The sequence below is a fragment of the Vidua chalybeata genome, chromosome 1 (genome assembly GCF_026979565.1).
Source record: "Vidua chalybeata isolate OUT-0048 chromosome 1, bVidCha1 merged haplotype, whole genome shotgun sequence".
NCBI classification, from domain to species: Eukaryota; Metazoa; Chordata; class Aves; order Passeriformes; family Viduidae; genus Vidua; species Vidua chalybeata.
The window spans coordinates 122,692,817-122,712,567 of record NC_071530.1 but is presented as its reverse complement, the minus strand read 5'-3'; positions in this window follow the sequence as shown (position 1 = coordinate 122,712,567).

Here is a 19,751-nt window from a genome sequence, read left to right as displayed (position 1 = left end):
ACCCCAGGGGAAAATGGGGGGGACGGTAGTCCCAAGATGAGAAGCTGAACTGTTGTATCTTTGGGTCCATGGCAAAGCATCCTTAAAGGAGCCCTATGAGCAGTCTGTCCATACATGGTGGTGAGAGCACTGTGACATGGAATGGAGAGTGTCACACTGGCAGATTTTCTCCGGGCAGTTGCCATGTGTGACATGGGAACACAGGAGGTGGCAACTGTGTTTCCTGGGGGGTCTGTGGTGCAAGAGAGACTTCTCTCTCCCTTGATAGTTTGAGTATTGGTTATCTGAAGGGTGGTAGTTTGATCAGGAATCCCGGGTGATGTTTCTTGGTGGGTGTTTTAGGAATTGGGAGGAGGAGGGGTGTTTTAAAAGGTCTTCATCCTGGATTTAGTTTATGTGTTTTCTGTATTAGTAGTAGTTTAATAAAGTTTTTTTTCCCTTTGTTATTAAGCTTGGGCCTGCTCTGCTCTGTTCCTGATAACATCTCACAGCATTTATTTGGGGAAGGTGCATTTTCATGGGAGCCCTGGCATTGCGCCAGTGTCAAACCATGACACTATCAATAAACCATTAGCAATACTAGGATGAAAGAAAAAACTAGTTCAGATTAAATATTATGTTGATTAGTCCCAGCTGAGGAACTGGAAATAAGTTTTCAGTTACTACATTTTTCTGGAAACTGGAAGGACATTCCTAACTCACTGCCCTACCAAGCAGTAAGACTCTGATGTCCTTCTAAACATATTGCAGTAAAAAATAAAAATCCTAAATATTTTTCAGATAGATTTAATAACTATAAAAGGCATTTTATGATATGTTGTCTGTAATTTGAATAGAAGACTCAAAATGTCTTCTCCCATTTTGATTCTTATTTTCTTTCCATGATTAGATTTCTCTCCATATTCTTTAAATAAAGAAGTTTTATTTCTCCTTTAGTCTTTGATTTACTTTGAAAAATACAGAAAAGCTGTTTGTCAACTTTTCTTCATGTTTTTGTTTGTTTTGGTTGGTTTGTTTTGTTTTTCTAACAGAGAAAGGTCAGTCCTACTGTTGATGCATCATCTCTGTTCATCTCCTTGAATTTATGGTTCAGTTTTAAGCAGCAGTTTTGAAAAGACAATGGCATTTCCAGGTTTGAACCCTGATAAAAAGCATGACACAGAGGGAGAAGAAATAAAATGCCTGGAAAATTAAGACTTATGGCAATGTAATGACCCAAGAAGAAAGCACTTCCACTATAGAGAATTCCCTACAGTAATTTTGGAAATCTCATTACAGACAGATCTTCTGTTACTTCAAGGATAGTTTCAAATACAATTTCCCTGCATTTCTATGTAATGATAAGAAGCTCTATCTGCTACTTAAGGCCCAACTCTTGAACATCTGTAATTCAGGACAGTGTGTAGAAAAAATAAGGAGTGTAGTATGCCAATTAAATCTCCCAGAAGACTGGATTACCACAGTTTTGTTTGATCATAGCCTTGTTTAGTGTTTTGCAGGGTAATAAATAGCAGAGAGATGTAATACGCCTGTGTCTTCAAGTTGGAGTGTTACAGTTTCACTTGGAAAGCCAATATTAGGTCTTTCATTTTCTTAGGGAGGAAGAAAAAGAATAAGGAAGACCCTTGTTCAAAATGGCTCAACAGCTGGCCTTTCCTTTTGAATGATAATGAAGGGGGAAAAAGGAATCAAACCTAGACTATATAATCATACTCTCTGCTATATGATCCTTTCCTCAAACCTTGCTTCCTTTAGCAGCTGAAACTAGAAGCCATACCTTATTTTTAGCTTTTTAGAGATGCCTGGTGTTACTAGTTTGATGACAGAAGAGCAGAGGACAAACATCCTTCTTGATGCAAAATAGTTAAGGGGAAAAAACAGCTGGTGACTGACTGGTTTAAGTGATTTAAAATTGTCCTCACAGATGTTAAAAAAAAATTATAGAGTAATTTTTCTGAAACTGCTGCTGGGCGCACACTGCATCAGTAATTAAAAAAAAAAAAAGCCAAACCCTATATAAAGGTTACCAATATGTATTTAATAGTATTGCTATTATTTTCTCATTAATCTGTTTTTTTTTTCTTCAAAAAGGATATATTAATTTATCTATAAAAATGTTATTGCTCTTTTGAAAAGATTTCTGCTGACTGATCTGTTATTTCACAGGATTAATTCTGGATGAAGGGAAAGCTACCACCCTCTGATTGTTTCTCTTGGGTGCATATGTCACCTTTCCTTTAAGTTAATAATTTCATAACCGGTGATATGGCTGGTTTGCTCATGAAAATAAAGGCACTCTGATCCTATATGTTATTTATCATTTGGTTTCACAAAGAGAGCACATTTTGATGTACAAATCCATTCTCAAACAAATCTGATTCCTTGCTAATCCATAGAATATTTTGATCTTTACTGGGTAATGAAGTCTTCATTTTTATGTGTAAAAAAATCTCATGTATAATACAAACAATATTATCTCTAAAACTGTGATACATCATCATACATGCAAAACCAAAGCCTTGGGTAAGACAGACTGGCAAGTTAGATGAACCACTTCAATTTTCCATCAATCAAATTATAGTTTATTGTTCAGCTGAACTACCTCAGGCAACACAAATCTAAAAACTGTCATTTTGGAAACATTACATTTTTTTTCTGTCATATTATAACCCAAGCCACAGCCATAAAAAAGAATGTCATACCATTACTGACTGTAATATTCCTTAATTTAAGAACAGCTAATTCATCTGCAATACATACAGTGTACCTAGGATTTGGAGCTTATTGCAGTGTTCAGTTACAGTAATCTTATCAAATCCCATTAGTACATGTATTATTTTTTAAATAATGGAGATTTTTACAAATTCAATTAAGAACAGAATGGTTGTTTATAACAGCATTTTAATGACTACATTAGAAATAAGGTTTACATTTCAGAATCATCTAATATTTCAATTATTTGGTTACTATGAACCCTAAATTGTTGGGAATTTAATTCAAAATTAGGTTTCTATGGCAGAGACTTGATGAAATAATGTGGTGTCCTTTTTCTATTTCTTTACAGCAATGAGTGTCATCACTCTGAGGCTCAGAAGTTAGAAATTAATCCACTAAATGTTACAGGTCTGTTTGTTTTCTGTCACCCAAAATGAACCTATGCCCCTTTTGCTATTTAGGCAATGGAATTCCCCTAACAATGAAAATCAGGAATGCAATGCTTGTACATTTTAAATGTTTGTTTGCCACTTACCCTAAATTTCTAAATGATAACTTTATGGTGTTCCTTTATTTATCCACATTGAAGCGCATATACGAGTTAAGGGAAGAATAAAGGGTGAGAATTACAAGGTGAAGTTACATTTCTTCCCTGCTTTAAATATATGGCATTGAGAGTGTGAAAAGAAAGAGAGTTGCTAATAAAAGTATTCTTCCCTCACCATCTATATGCTTAAAAATATAATTATGTTACCCTAGGAAATCATAAACTTAATTAGGACACCATTCTTAAAATAATATGTGATGAAATTTAAAGATAACTGAAATGTTGTGAGAACATACACTTCACTGCAAAGATATATATCATGAGGACACCCGTCCCCCCCCTTAATTGACTACCTGCTAAAAGAAAAACCTGCTAAAAGAGCAGATTTACTGTGTAGTGAGGCAGTGAATTTAAGAGGTCTCTGCTGAATAAAAAACTAGTTCCATTGGTTGAGCCGGGCCATGTTCTTGAGCAAGTTCAGACATATTAACTGAGCTTTTATGTGCTTTTATGCACCGTTTATTTTTGAAAAATCAGGAATTTTCACTGCAACAATTACTTATGCACCAAAGCAATAAAATTCCAGTGGTTGATATTCACCAAATCTATGCTAAGCATATTCCAGCAAGGTTTATTGTACACAGTTTGTATGCAAAGAGGTGAGGGAAATCAGTGCAAGACTACTAAGTGTAAAGAATTTAATCATAGTGTTTGCATTACCTTTTGGTTTTGTTTTTCTTTTAATCGAATTGGGTTATTTCATGTAAGGTGCAAATTTTCCTAAGGAATATATTTCTGCTCTTGTGATTCTTATAATTGCTGGTTATCTTCATGGATCCGGTTACTTTTCTATTAGTCTAGTACACTGCCAAAAGAAGAGAGTACATCCTTACAGAACTTTCTTTAGAGGATCACACAAAGGCTCTTGAATGCACCAGAATTTTTTTGGAATCCAAAATACCAGTCCTAAATTTTTAGTTTAAGTCACCTCATTCCCTATTCTTTGAAAAGTGTCACACTGATGAGTATCTTAAGAAGCAGTTAGAGAAGGTAGGCATCAGATCTTTTCGAACTAACAAACCTATAACTTCTAGTTTTATGTTTGTTCTGTAACAACAATTTTTATATTTTATACTAGTTTGTTTCTCCTCCTAAAAAAAATTATTTTTTCTTTGAGCTGAAAGAGGTCTTCTAATCACTTTTCTGTCTCAGATGTGAATTTTCCAGATCTAAATGAACCCTGAGAACGTGCAATCTTTATTCACAAGGTAGGTAAAAGAGAAGCAGGAAGAGAGTACCATAAAACTAGTTACAATAAAAAATTTGACTGACCTGTCTAAAATTCAGTAAGATGAGTTAAAATTGCTTCCTCTCAAGTGAAAACATAATTTTTGTGACTCATTCCACTGACTCATGAATATATGTATATTTTCACTATGTCTATAAAAATTCTTGTTTTATCCTGTTTTACAGGAAGCTGGACTGGACTTTCTTACTGTTACTAGTTGCTGGCAGTGGAAGCACCCAAACCCTTGGCATATTCAGCCTTGCAATAAAATCCAGGGTGTTTCCTAGATACGGTATAATTAACTTCAAATGCTATGTTACAATTATGTTAGGGTGTGACTTAGACAAAATAAAGCACTTCTAAGTGAAGACTGATGTGCAGTTCTAAATGCACCCTTTTTTGTCTATAGGTACTATAAATACTTTAGAATATGATAGTACCAAATCAAAGCAGTTTATGTCCCTTAAATTCTAGATTTTAATTTTACAACATGAGATAGATTATTCTTGGTGGTATCTTTTTTTTTCCTTTGATTTTTTTTTTTGGCTCATTTAAACTCTTGCTGTTTAAGCTCTGAGTAAAGCCTAGCAAGTCATAGACACATTTTGCCTAGTTGCATTTAGGATTATGCATTAGGATTTGTTCAATCTTAGTAATTGTGTTGGTTTTATACAGCCTGGTGTGAGAAGCTGCTAGAAGCTTCCACCATGTCTGGCAGAGCCAATCCGTGATGGCTCTGAAGATGGACATGCTGCTGGCCAAAGCTGGGCCAATTAGAAATGATGGTAATGCCTCTGTGATAACATGTATAAGAAGTCAAAACAAAGGTGGCTGGTCAGTTTGAATTCCAGCCAGAGAAGAAAAGGAGGTGAGAACATGTGAGGGAAACAACATGGAGACACCCAGGTCAGTGCAGCAGGAGGGGCAGGAGGTGCTCCAGGTGCTGGAGCCAAGATTCCCCTGCAGGCCGTGGTGAGACCATGGTGAAGCAGCTGTGCCCCTGCAGCCCATATGGATCCATGGGGGGTGCAGAGATCCACCCACAGCCCATGGGGGAGGTGCCCACACCAGAGTGGGTGGATGCCTGGAGGGGGCTGTGATCCAGTGGGAGACCCAGTGGAGAGAGGGGGCCCTTGCTTCCAGGCTGGAGTAGCCTGTCCTTGGAAGACTGCACCCTGTGGAAGAGTGACCCACGTCACAATAGTTTGGGGAGGACTATGTGCCCATGGGAGGGACTCACATTGCAGCAGTTTTGGGAGAACTGCTGCTCTTGAGGTTTGGAGCCATGCTGGAGAAGTTCACAGAGAACTGTCTCCCATGGGAGGGACTCCACAGTCTCACAGGGGAAGGACTCCTCTTCCAGAGCAGCAGAAGAAAACCTTGGATGACAAACTGACCAGAACCCCCATCCCCTGCCTCCCTGTGCTGTTGGTGGGAAGGAGGGAGGGGTTGGGGGAAGAGAAGGTGTTTTTTAAGGGCTTATTTTACTTCTCATTATCCTCCTCTGATATTGTTAGTAATAAATTCACTTTGTACCTCTAAATTGAGCCTGTTTTGCTCTTGGAGTGTTTTCTTCTGGTCCTTAACTCACGAACCCTTTGTTTAAATTTTTCTCTCCTCTGCCCAGCTATAGCAGGGGAGGGCGAGTAAGCGGCTTTTGTGGGTGCCTGGCATTTGGCCAGTGTCAAACCGTGACTGTAACTTGGAATAAAGCTTAATAAAATTAATAGGGAAGCTCTCTAGTAGGCAGAATCTGAGAATTATAGGTGTTTGAACATACCTGTTTCAGATCCTTTATAAATGCTATCAGCCAGTACATTTACATGGATATACTCCGTTCTAGTTTGCAAGTACAGCTTCCAAAGTAATTTTTCTCATTTCCGTCATGCTAGTTAAAGAACCTCTAAAATTTGCTATGAGCTTTGCGGTTCTTTTCTTTAGGAAGTGTCTTCAATCAACCTATTTTTCTCTTCTTCCAACAAGTTGTAACTCGACTGCTTCCAGCTAAGTTTATTTTTACCCATTAGTTTGTGTGGCTGTCAGAATGTGATGCAAAGTGCACAGGTTTCAGTGCCATCTCAGCCCTGAGACCTTCCTCAGTGCCCTCACTTCTGAGTACTCCATGGGCAGGAGAAGGAAGATAGATACTGGTGTCTCTCTACCCTGTAGCCATGTTTTGAAGGGGCAGCAGCAGGGGCAGTTATCGACTTCCATTCACTTATCCAGACCATAGTGTACCTAACAGAGCTCCCTCCAGGGTGAAAAGCTTTGCTCTAAAACAATGGCCCTTTCTTATCATCAACTGACACACTGCATATGCTGAGAGTTACATCTCAGCTATGTTCTCTGCAATCTGCTTTCTAGAGAACTAATATTTTATACTTTTATTCCTTTGCTAACCACCTTATATTAGGAAAAATACAGGCAGTAAGAAACATGGATGTATTGAAATGGGCAAAAACTATAGTTCAGGCATTTTAAAGATAAAGGATGTTTAGTAATAAAAGTCCAGAAAAAAAGTGAACTAAAATGAAATTGTGGATGCATCTTTAATAAGAACCTGTGGACAGGTTCCATTTATGATCCTGTTGTAAGGGCATGATCTCAGATTCTCCCTTCAATTTATAAATAGTGAAAAAAAAATCAATAAATAAGAATTCATTCATTTTTTCATTAAGCCAATGTGTTGGTAGAGAAATATGGCAGATCCCCAGGTATTCAAATGCTGCCTACAGCTTGCCTCTCTCTGAGATCCTTTTTCACATTTGTCACATTTTAAAATGCTTTAGAAGGTGATGATCAAACGAGGAGACAGTAAGGTTTTTAACAAGGCAGTCATTTTTAACTATCAAAGTTCTTTTCATTCTCTACAGATACATATTGAGGAAGACTGGATTTGTAAATTCAGGCCATGGCATTAAACACAAAAAAACCCCAAAAAAGAATTGCCTGTGACATTGTTATTTTGAACTGATTGGATCATCGGACAATGTTCTAAAAAAATTTTACAAGTTTGAGTCCAAACAGATCTTTTAGAGAACAGACTTACAACATTACACACACAAGTTAATCAAAGCAACATTTTCTCTTAGGTTGGTGAGCAGAGGAGGCATATAGGGAAAAGGAAAGAGAGAAAAAGTTTCTTTAAACAAGTGCATGCAAAGAACTAGAAAGTACTTTGATACTACTTTTTCCCCGAATAAAAATGTGGTCTCTTTTATGGAGGATGAAGCTGTAACTCAGTATCTTTGTGCTTCTGAGTGTGTTAATCCTAGACAAATGATGAGTATGGAACAGTACCAACGATGAAATCTTACAACTCTTTCATTTGTTAAGACATGGAGCACTATTTTTTTACATATTAAATGAAAGGAAAAATGCTATGAAATACCAAAGAAGATAAAAACTAGAAGCCAGAAAATGAGTGGTAGGCTTTGAAAATACATCATATTGTGGGAAAATGACCCAAATGTTCTAGTTTTTATGAGGGTGCTTGCTCCCCTTCTGACCTTTTTTCCAGATTTGTATTTGGAACTAGAAGGATATATTTCCCCTTTTGGAAATCTCTTTAAGAAGGCCTGTGGACAACATGTGTTGGATCAAATGTTTCAGAACTTTAAGGTCTTTCAAAGCCTTTTTTTTTTTTTTTTTTTTTTTTATATATTGCAGTTCTTTTCATTACTACTCATTTTGATGATGGTTGGTTGAACTGTATGGGAAAAAATGTGAACCTGCTCAAAGATCATTGGTTAAAAAATCTGAACCAAACTGAAGCCGATATTTTTCATAGCATTTCTCTATTTCTGTTTTAGAAGCTCAGAAGCACAAGTGGTGTGTGATACTTTTTGTCTGTATGTGTGTCTTTGTATGCTTTTGTGTCTTACACATAAAGACAATGTTTGACTATGCTATAATTAGCCTGAAGCTGGTCCACATTTCTCTGCCATGGTCACTAGGCAGAATGTGACTATCCCAAAGACACAGAAGCTCTTTCTGGATATGAAATAAATTTTTGTATTCTTAGTTTATTCATAATTTTGTACTATTCTTGCCCACACTGTGGTATTATATATATATATATATATATATACAGCAAATGCAAAGTAAAAAATATCAACTATTTAATTATATTTTGTATGTACTTCACGATTTGTGAAATTTTGAAATGTATTTCCCAAATAGTTGCCCTTATTACAGACTGCTCCCTTAGAACTTTAGTGTCTCTATCTTTCTCTTTTATATGTATGTATGTATATATGCATATAATGTGGTATCAGATTCACTGGCAAAGATCTGTATTCACTAAAGATGACAGAATCAAACTCTATACCAATGAGACTATTGTTATATATACAGCTAGTGAGGCAATCAACAGAATTAAACAACTGAGATAGAACAGTAATGTCAAAAAAAGTCAAATAAATCAATTTATTGTTAAAAGAGTAATCAACAGTTCTTGATATTTCATGGTGGTAAGGAAAGAAGTAAGCAGTGTATTTGCATGCAAAAATATTTAATTTAAATAATGGGAAAAACATTCTTATTAGAAGAATAATATTTGAACAGGTTACTCAGTGAGGCTGAGAAAGCCCCTGTAATGGCTATTTTTAAAGAACATTAGACAAATGCCTGCCAGTAACACTGTGTAACTGATCCCATACAGAGCAGGGGCTCTGATTAGATGACCTCTGATTAGATTAGATGACCTCTTAAGGTCCCTTCCAACACATCTCCATGAAGTTCTGATTGAAAAAGGCCCAACACAAATATTTATCAGACTTTTTTTTTGTTCACATGGTTGGTTACTTTATGATTCTCTGAAAGAACAATGAACTGGAAGGAACTGACAGCAAATGTTTTAATTTGGCAGTTTAGGGGAAAAAAGATCTTTGCACTTATTTTGATGTCTGTTACTGGCAAAAAGCACAAATGAAAAGCTGCCAAAATGTCTTTGAGACAAATTCAGCCAAGTAATTCTCTTTCAGTATGAGACATATGATTAGGTCTACAGCCAATCTCTGAAGTCTTTACTTGTATCTTTCACATTACCACTTTGAAAAAGTATTTTGATACAGTATACACAGAGACAGGCAGATATATGCATCCACTTTCTTTAAGCAGTCAAACTGAGAAAAATATGACTAAAATTGTATTATGCTGGTTCATAAAAATGCTAAGTTACAGTCAACATCATTAAGGAAAGCCAGAATAAGGACAATGGTCATATCTATTTATTAGGTCTATTAAACTACTTCCAGTTGATAGTTAAAACTGTACTCATACAGAATTATTGGACCACCATTACTGGAAGCACCATTACATGACACTTATCTCTGAAGTCAGGAACTGCACATCAAGTGGTCACAAAAAAGTTGAAAAATACCAGCCTCTGTTTTGACTTTTCTTCAGAAACAGGGTAGACAAAGCCTTGGCAACTCCAGCTACAGGGTGACTTCAATCGCTTTATTTCCAGCCCTTGTGTGGGTGCTGGAGAGGAGAGTCAACCTCATAGGCATCTTGCACTCTTTGGGATGGAAAGGCTGGGATTCCTCATGACCTTACATGCATCAGACGGAAGAAAAAAGCCTCTATTCCATGCACATTCATAATAGCCAGGAAAATATAACCTTAAGTGCTGGCTGTGATTCTCCGCAACAGTCAGAGAGATGGACTTCCCACTCGCTTCCATAAAGTCAAGGACGCTGGTAAGATAAGGCTTGAGTGCCACATTGGATGATACTCAGATGTACTGAAATTCCAAACATAAAACCAATGCCAAAAATACCCCAACCTTTTAGTTCTGTTTTCCAAGTAAAGAAATCTTTAAGCTTTGCTTAGAGAAGAGGTTTTCAAAAATTATGGCTCTTTAAAGACTCTGTTATTAAGAAGTATGATGTCACAGATGGTGGCTTGAAAACAGGTATTTACAGCTACTTTTTTTTCCTAAGGCTTAAAGTTGTCAGGAAATGATCCAAATTACTTAAAGTATTACAATAATGCCTTAATCACTTGCACTCTTTTTCTTCCTACCATCATCATCAGCAAAATCAAAAGCAGGCATAACTCAATTTTCTCCTGAGAATCTCATAAAACTGTTTCAACATTCTTATTTAATCTATGTATTCCAATCATATTTTATTGCTTCTTCAGGTTCTCCTTTTAACATATTTTACCTAACTTGTTTTCAAAATTGTAACTTTATGCATTTAATTTGCCTTTGACTATCTTCCAGTTTTAATTAATACCTTCACATTCAAAAGTCTTTGAACAGTTATTTAGGCCAGAAGTCGCTTTGAAATCCTGAATTTCAAGTGTAAACTTATTTGGCATCATAATGTATTAGCACTTAAGAATTGCAATGAAATAAGACGCAACCTTACTATTTGGACTAATAACTGTTAGGTCATCTGTTAATCCTTTCTTATTTTAAAAAAGTGAGTAAAATTGCACTTAAAATATAGCAGTACCAAGCATGTTCTTATCAGGCAGGATGGTAACTGATACAGTTCAGTAAGGTTGTAAACAACTGTTACGCTGCACACAAGAAGATTTGAAATCTCAGAATCCCTTTCTTCTGCAACCCATGCCAGGAAAAATAAGAATTAAGTGTGCTGAAACTTAATATTTTGGAACTGCTCTGGCGTGGGCGTAAGGCAAAAGCAAGAGGTTTTTGACAAATTCAGGACAAGTAGTTTGCATACAAATGAACAATTTGTTCTGGAAAATGTTTTTTCCATCTTGTTTTACTATTAAGCACAGTCAGGGACAATTGTTGGTAAAAATTGTGATGATTATCATGAAAATTTTGGCAGTGAGAACCAGTGAGAACTTACTGTGGGAGGATGTCAGCCCTTCCAACTTTCTGGTCAACATCTAGGAGCAACTGCAAAAAATCACCCCAAAAAATTAAGTCCCAGGCTTTTACCCTACATATGGTGAAGGACAGGATTTTTAGGATCTCATACTGCATAGGCTTACTCATATTACTAGTACTGAGCCCTACGTGGTAGAACTTATAGACTCAAATTTTTAGGAAGCTCCATTAGGTAGAACAAAGAAGAAATTTTAGGATGAGTCTTCAACATATGACTTTTCAGTGCTTTTAGCAATTTCAGATATTTTGGAATACCCTTGCACAGGAATTGATATTTTTTTTTCTGGCCACCATTTTATCTCTACTTTTACTAGATTTTTGCATGATCAAATACTAACTTGATTTTGTTCAGTATCAATATGCATTGCTGTTGAACTGGTCAAAGGATACAGTATAATATTTATATAATCTTTCTTCTCTTATAGGGGTTTCAAGTCGCCTGTAGGAGGAAAATAGACACCTGATCTAGCAAAAGGCTGCTGCTACAAACATAGTAATGACATAGTAATGATCATGTACCAAATGCATGCTTTACATCACGTGGCTGTGGCATTTCCAGTCCTAGATCAAGAGCTCTGAAGTAAGATTTACTGTATTGTCAAGTCATGGCCTGAGGGTTTTAAGCAGCTTGATTAGAAGATTCATACTGTCACATACTAGGATCTGTTGAGTGCGATGAAAGGTTAGTATTTCACACAATGATTTGCAAACCTTCAGCTGAAATCCAGTAGGTTTTGGTTTTCTTTCTTTTTTTTTTTTTTTTTTCCTTTTCCTTTTCTTTTCCTCCTGGGAGAAGTGGATTGTGTGTATTTTTCCTCCAAGTTTCACTAGGTCATTTGTAATTGATACCACAGCAACTTCTGGTCAACATGTCATACATCCTTTTCTAGCATAAAACCAACATACTAGCTCGTACTAAACTTGTTCCTACTATGTCTAGAGTAAGAATACTAAATCTTTATGTTCAATGTAAAATTTTAGTGAAATAAGAATTATAAATAAGGACAGGTCTCTGCTTCATATAATGAAAATTGAAACTAGAATCTGTAGTCAGATATTTCACCCATTTACAAATGGTGTAATTCTGCTTCAAGATAAAAGTGGATCTCATAAAAGGATATTCAAGTAATAAAAATAGCTTGATTCAGTCAGGTCAAGATAGAAAGAAGGTTGTTTCTAAATCAAAAATGCAAGCTGTCTCTCAGGACTCACTCTTGTCTAGCACTGAATGTTCCCCCCATCCTGTTTACTGTTAGATGCTACGGATTCCTACAGAAGTTAAAGAAACATGTTGCTAAAATCATTAATGTATATTAAACAATTCAGGAGATTTTACCTTTGTGGTATTTTTACTAATTTTTAAATTTAGTTTTTTATTTTCTCAATTTTTGGTAAGTTATTTAGGTGAAGTATCAGGACTATAACTGTTAATAAACACTTTTTTATTTTGCCCCTTCCCCCAGTTCCTTCCAAAAAGTAATTTTTCTAAATAAAAATCTATCTCATTTGACATGGGAAGTGTGACTGCTATCAAGTTATCTATTCTCAATCTTCTCTTTCCATTTGCTTTACTTACAATGTAAGATATGCTACATATTTTGGGAGACAAATTCTTGGAGATGCAATACAAAAATTAATGCTTAGACTAGAGCCTTAAACTAAATAGTGGTGCAAATAAGAAGCCAACACAGTCTTTAGAATAGTCACATGAAGCAGTCTGACTGTCTAATAAGCTGCCTGGCTGGCCAAGAATACCACTAGAAAAAAAAATCACACTTCAAAGAACCAGGAGGGTGTCTTCAACAAGTCAGAAATTGGTTTTTGACCTTTCTGACTCATGTAAGCTTTCAGGATTCCCACCTGTGGTTTCTTTTCTAAATGATTTGATGATAAAAAGATAATATTTTTTCTTCTTTTGAATTGAAGAAACTCCTCCCTTTTTTGTATTGGCTATAATACTGCTGCAGCCAGCTCTGTCTAGTATTGCCCTTTCTGGGGTAGAAATAAGAACTGTGTCTGCTACATTTCTCTGCATTCATTTCCTACAATATTAACAGCCTGAGTAGTAGAAATCTTCATTGTAATTGCACATCAATATATAGTTGCTGCAAAATGAACACTATAACCAGTTTAAGGTTTGGGGTTTTTTTGGGGGGATTAGATAAATTCAGCATAAGTGATGGTTTGTTTTTTTAAAGAAATAAGACATGAAGTTTAAAATGCAGCATTCACTGAAGTTGATATTTTCAAAAGGCAAGTTAAAGTTTGAAGACTGCCATTTTCAACAGCTGGGACAGAAGCCTGATTTTTGAAAGTACTGTCAGTCATGACTCTTAAATGGGCACCACCAATCTGAATTAAAAAAAAAAAATGGAATTAACTGGCCAGACTCAAAATCTTGGAGTTAGCTCATTTAGGGGTTTATTTTTGCTTTAATGCAAAATGCCAATAAAATCAAAACTCAGGAATAACCATCACTGTACTCTGTTTTTAATTATATGGAACATGCTAACTGAGTCTTCAAAAAGTACTAAGGTATTTTAAGCAAAGCCTATGTGGTGCCCAGGTCAGAGGATCTGCATATGCTTAAGATGCTTAACACTTCACAAAACTAAACATCTGGAAGTGTCCTGCTGTAGAAATAGATTAAAACATAAATTGGAAAGAAAATGCAAGTAATAAGAAACACCAGAACTTAGACTCATTTGGAACAAAATGACTGAACAAAAGATTGGAATCCATAACTGAGATAAAACTAGCAGGTGACTTGTTAAAACCCCCCACAGGATGCTAAGCAATTTTTTTTTCTCAATCCTTCCTTTTTATTGGGAACAAGATAACCTTCTCCCTCAATTTGTGATCTCCCTGCAAATAATCAAGAAGATTACAACTTCTTTCTGTTTTTAACTTTCATCCTGCTGAGAAACTCTGAAACACTTTCAGCGGGTCGTCCAGACAGTACTAGTCATTATGTATAAGAAGAAGCACTGTTGAAGTAGTATGTATGAGAAATGGAAAACAATTTTGATGGTAGGAGCTTAAAAATCATACAGAATATTGCTGAAAGTGCAATACAAAGTAGTACTGAGAAAATTTGTGAAGCTGTGGAAACAGAGTGAAAAACTCAGTTGTTGATTCCAGGAAGTACTTTTTGTTTTTTCTTTCTAAAATAGTTGCACTGCTTAACAACGTAAATAATGTTTTCCTGTACCGTAAAGCTCTGTTTTGTCTTGCATTTTTGTAATACTTTACTAAAAAACTGCTGTCTCCTTTTATCTGTGGTATCTAAATGGACTATGGGGAAAGTTTCTTTTGCTAGGACTCCCCACTTCATTTTCTGTGATGCAACAACACATGTGGGTCTGCTCTGCTTCACTTTTCTCCTTCTCCCCGCAGACTCAGATTTCTGACCAACAGCTTCAACATATCCTGCCCTTCTATCTTTTGGTGTACTGGGTGTGTTAATTGTCAAGAAGAGTCTGAAAGGCATCAGTGGGATATCAGCTCATCCCCATGTGTTTTTACTGTGGCTTGAACATTCACTAGGATCATTCTGGCTGCAAGGATTTTCAGGGGGGGATTTACTGGTTTGCTGGGACACAAATGCAAGGAAAATCTAATTTGAATTTGAAAAATATAAGATGAAGAAGATACATTTCATAGCTGGATCCTTTTTAACCTCTATTTTGCAGCATTTTATTTATATTTTGTAGGTGCTTAAGAGGAAATTATATTTGTTACCTAGACAATTCATATCCAAAACCTTAAATTTTTTAAAAGAAAAATCAAATATTTTTCTAAACTGCAGGGATCAACTTCTCTAACTATTATTAAGAAAACACTTAGGTCAGGATGGAAAAACTTTAAATTTAATATGGCTCCAGAATACTTCAGATATTTAAAATGCCCTATTCAGTGTTTATGACAGTGGCGTGGTACAGCAAAAGTAACTTCAGTGTATTGTGAATAATACAAATACAGCTCTCAGTGTAGTTCACAGAAAACCTCCCACTTACATTACTGAGAGCAGAAGCAGGCAGCCCTAAATTAGTAATAGCTGATGTGTCATTAGATTTATTTTCTGCAGCCTAGGACCACTTCTATGTGCCATGATTCATTGCAAGTTCCAATGTAAATTATGAATCCAGGAGAAACTGGTACTTATACACTGCAAGTTGCAATGACTAGAATTTGTGTTCTGCATCTTGTTCTTTCTTCTAAATATGGACATTAGGTTAACAGTAAAAATACTGTTTCAATTCCCATCTCCTTGCACTTGTTTTATCAACATACAGTGTTTCTCCATTGCACAGAAGCTTTCTCCTGTCTCCAACCTATGCACTGTAATAACCTAAAATTCAGAAATTAGATTCTCCTTTCCTCAGCCTTCTCCTGTGCTGAGTTGGTGAGTTTTGTTACCAAAGTGTTGAATTCAACCCTAGAGCTGGCCAAGTTCAGTGCAGAGTGAAGTGATTTCCATGTTGCTTGTTCAGTGACTCACTGTGACAATAATGCAGCGTGGGTTGGTATGGTTTTCAGAGAGCTAGCCTTGCATCAAAATCTGTTCTCATTAAGCACAATTCCCAATGAAATTCAAAGCACAATTAATGACCACAGAATTTTGCCAAAAGCAGTAACCACTAAACTAAATGAGACAGTGTTGATTATGCAAATAAACAGCCACCCTGGAAAGCTTGTCTATTGTCTAAAACTATGCATTTCTAGGATTATTTATGTTATGATACTGATCAGAACTGGAATCCTATTATGCTAGATCATATATAAACACAAATTACAGGATGGCAGTGTGATTTGATATAAGATTCAATAAGTAACAAACCACAAAAAAGGGTCTCAGGTCTGAGGGAATTTTGTGCATATCCAGTTTATTCATTATCTAACAATATTTATAGTCTTTAAAATTTTGTCTCTAGTAATTGAAGGACAGCTTGAAATTGAAAATAGATAACTCAGTTCTGGCAATTAAATTAAAAGGTTTGCCACGTGAAAGCTGTTGATACTGAAAGTATATTTATTTTATTAAGGAAAACATGAACTTTTTATTGGATGCCAAAGTAGGCCATACAGCACATTTCAGTGGATTACACTTTTGCACCAAAGTCTTTAGCAAAATTAGAAAATCTTGCACAAAATATTCAATTTTTCGTTGTAAATTACTGAAATGTGCACACAGATTACAGATTTGGTGTCTCAAAAGACATACCACTGAAGGAACCATAAAGCAGGAGAACAGGTGTTTCACCTTGGAAAGAAAGATTTAACTCTTACCATTTATAAAAAGAAAATACAAAAGCCACTTCTGAGTCTCAATCTGGTATCTCTTCTACTCTCTGGTTTGCATATATGCCTATTTGCTCATTTAAAAAGTCATTTCTATCTTAATCAAAAACCGGAAACTTGAAGTGGAAATGGTTTACTGGTTATATAAGAGAAACAGTTAAATTCTCCACATTCAAAAAGCTGTTTCCTGCACAAAGTGATCTGAAAAATGCTATTTAAGAAACTACATTCCTGCAGGTGCAGAAAACTTAGAGTTCAGTCCCAAGATAAGTCCACACCAATGAGAGAAACAGACAACCAAGCTGCCAGTAAGAAATACAACACTTGAGTGATACTCATCACAACAGTAAGTTACACAAAAGGATCTTTGATCAGAGGACTAATGGTAAAAAATTATAGCTCTCCTTTGAATGCTATGGGCCAGCAGATCTGACCGTTGCTGTATGTAGTGAGCTCTGTGTTGTTGGAATCCTAAATTCTTTAGCAACACAATGAGCTAGACTGAAATACTGTTGCAGGCCTTGAGCTTTCCTTCTAAAGAATCCACATGCTATGCCTGCACTGACTGCCTCCCATCACTCTGTCCAGTGGTGGTGAATATACATCACACACTACATTTTTTAAATATGTAACACTCCAGTATTTTACTCAACAACACTGTACACATAAAAGGCCAGACAACAGATTGGAGTTTCTCCCAGGAAATATTAGCTTCACACCTTCCTTTTTTTTTCCCTCCAGGTGTTTTTATCTTTTTGTCAGTGAATATGATAAATTTTTTTGGAGCCTAAAGTACTTTTCATTCATCTCTCCTTTCTTTGGGTTCTATAGTCAAAGAGCAAGAAATTGGGGAATTTTTTATGCGGACAAAGAAACTCCCAAAGGCATTAATTTTTCAAAGGATTCACTTAGTGAAAGACTATTGCAAATGCCTAACAAAAACATTGCAGTCTATAAATCTGTTATTCCTTATAAATTTGGAACTTCAATATATTTTCGATTTTTTAAAATGTTATTTTATTTTTTATGAAAGCTACTGACATATTGTTTCTCCTTTCTTAGAAAAAGACACTTTTTAAGCTGTTTTAAGGTAAAATTTCAAAACAATTAGTGGGAGGTACATATAATAACCCAAACAACAAAGTTTTATATAATTTCATCAAGATGATATGCATAAGGAAGCAAAGTATGGAAACATACCTTGTAAGTTCTACCTTTCCCTTCTACTTTAAGCACCGTTTTGGAAATGTAGTTCAGAATACTATTTCAAAGGAAGGAAACACCATATTCCATGCTTTCACCCATAATAAAATAATATACTTGTGAAGCTTCTCAAAAATAGCAAACAAGTAATGATGCATGGTTGCCTTTGCTTGCCACAAGTTGCTGTTCTACGTGAACAGAGCATCATCCTCCTCCTTCAGTGAACACTGCATTACAACAGACCATTTCCTGCATGATCAATTATCCCATTATAGTGTAAAAACAAAATTAAAGTAAATCCAAACAGTATTAGGGTTTTGTGTATTTTTATAGAAAACAAAGCTGATACAGCTTTCTCAGCTGAAATTGTAGCCAATACTTATAGAGTATAATATTGTTTACAACAGGTTTAGCCATTGCATTGCACTTGCTTTTCAATGGATTAGCTAAATGACCATCAACAGATTAAGTTTTTAAAGTCAGTCCTTTAACTTGTTTAGAAAGGACTGGAACAAGTTCCAGGATTTTTTTTCTATAATAGTACATTTTTAACATAGAAGACAACTATAAATTGTGAAAACACACACTGTGGACTGTAGTGACATTCTTGCTAGGTCTGTAGTTATGGAAGTGGTAGGAAGGGGATGCATGCAAAAAGAAGAGACTGGAAATATTTTCTGCATGCCTGATCATTTCCTGCATTGCCTAATTCAGTGGCACTCTTAAGTTCTCTCCAGAGGACTTTGTTGAAATACTTGAAAATCTATGGATAGCAAAAGTGAGTCTTGAAGCATTTTTAGCACTTGTTGACTGAGCATTTTTTCACTGCTCCTGAAATAAGTTACATTCAGTAATACAAAATTAAACAGGAGAATTATAAGGTAAATGCTCAATTTTTGCAGTTATTAATTCTGAAAGAGGTTCATCCAGAGGTTTCCTCTTTCTTGAGGAAATGGATTATGTAGGACCACCTTTTCTTCAGCAAATGTCAGTGAAGGAAAAGGTTAGATATCCAACTCTGGAAGAGAAGGGCCAACTTAGCTCTTGCACATACTGCTGTAAAGCTGAAGACAGTCCAACCAAACCAAAGTGAAGAGCAGCTGATGGTAGGTGCACCAAGGCCAAAGTTTTTCATGGAAACATACATGCATACATGCAGCACTACCACAAATAAAACAGTATAATGCAGCAGGTATGTTCAACACTACTTCAGAATTTTTGCTTTGGACTCTACATGCAGTGAATTCAATCCTCTAGCTGAATCAAAAGATCTGTGTGATTTTGCAACAGTGTTTATCTAGTTGTTTAAGGAATTCTTTTACACAGTCTCTAGAAAAGCAAATGAATACTTAATTCATATGTCACACTGTATCTTCAGCTAAAATGCTCACTGCTTGAGTATTCCTGCTTCATTTTGCATAAACTGACATCATATACTGAAAGAGAAAGAGGGCCAATGTGCTTCTCAGAAACCAAGTAGTCATGAGACTTCACCTGCCAGTACAGATATGCACATGTACACACATGTACACACATGTGCACACACACACACACACACACGAACGCACACACATACACACACATGCATGCAAAAAATAGGAAAAAACGACTCAGCAATTGCAAGAGTCGCAATTTACCATGGAAGCCTCTACTTAATATTCCGCTTGATCTGCCAAGTTTATAGCCTGGCAAATCTGAATACAAATGTCGATGCAAATGAGGATTCATTATTCTTACATCGTCTTTGTGTTGAAGCTTAATGTAACTTGGTTCCTGTGGTTGCTCAGGGAATGTAGATTGCAAGACAGGAGGAAAAAAAAGCC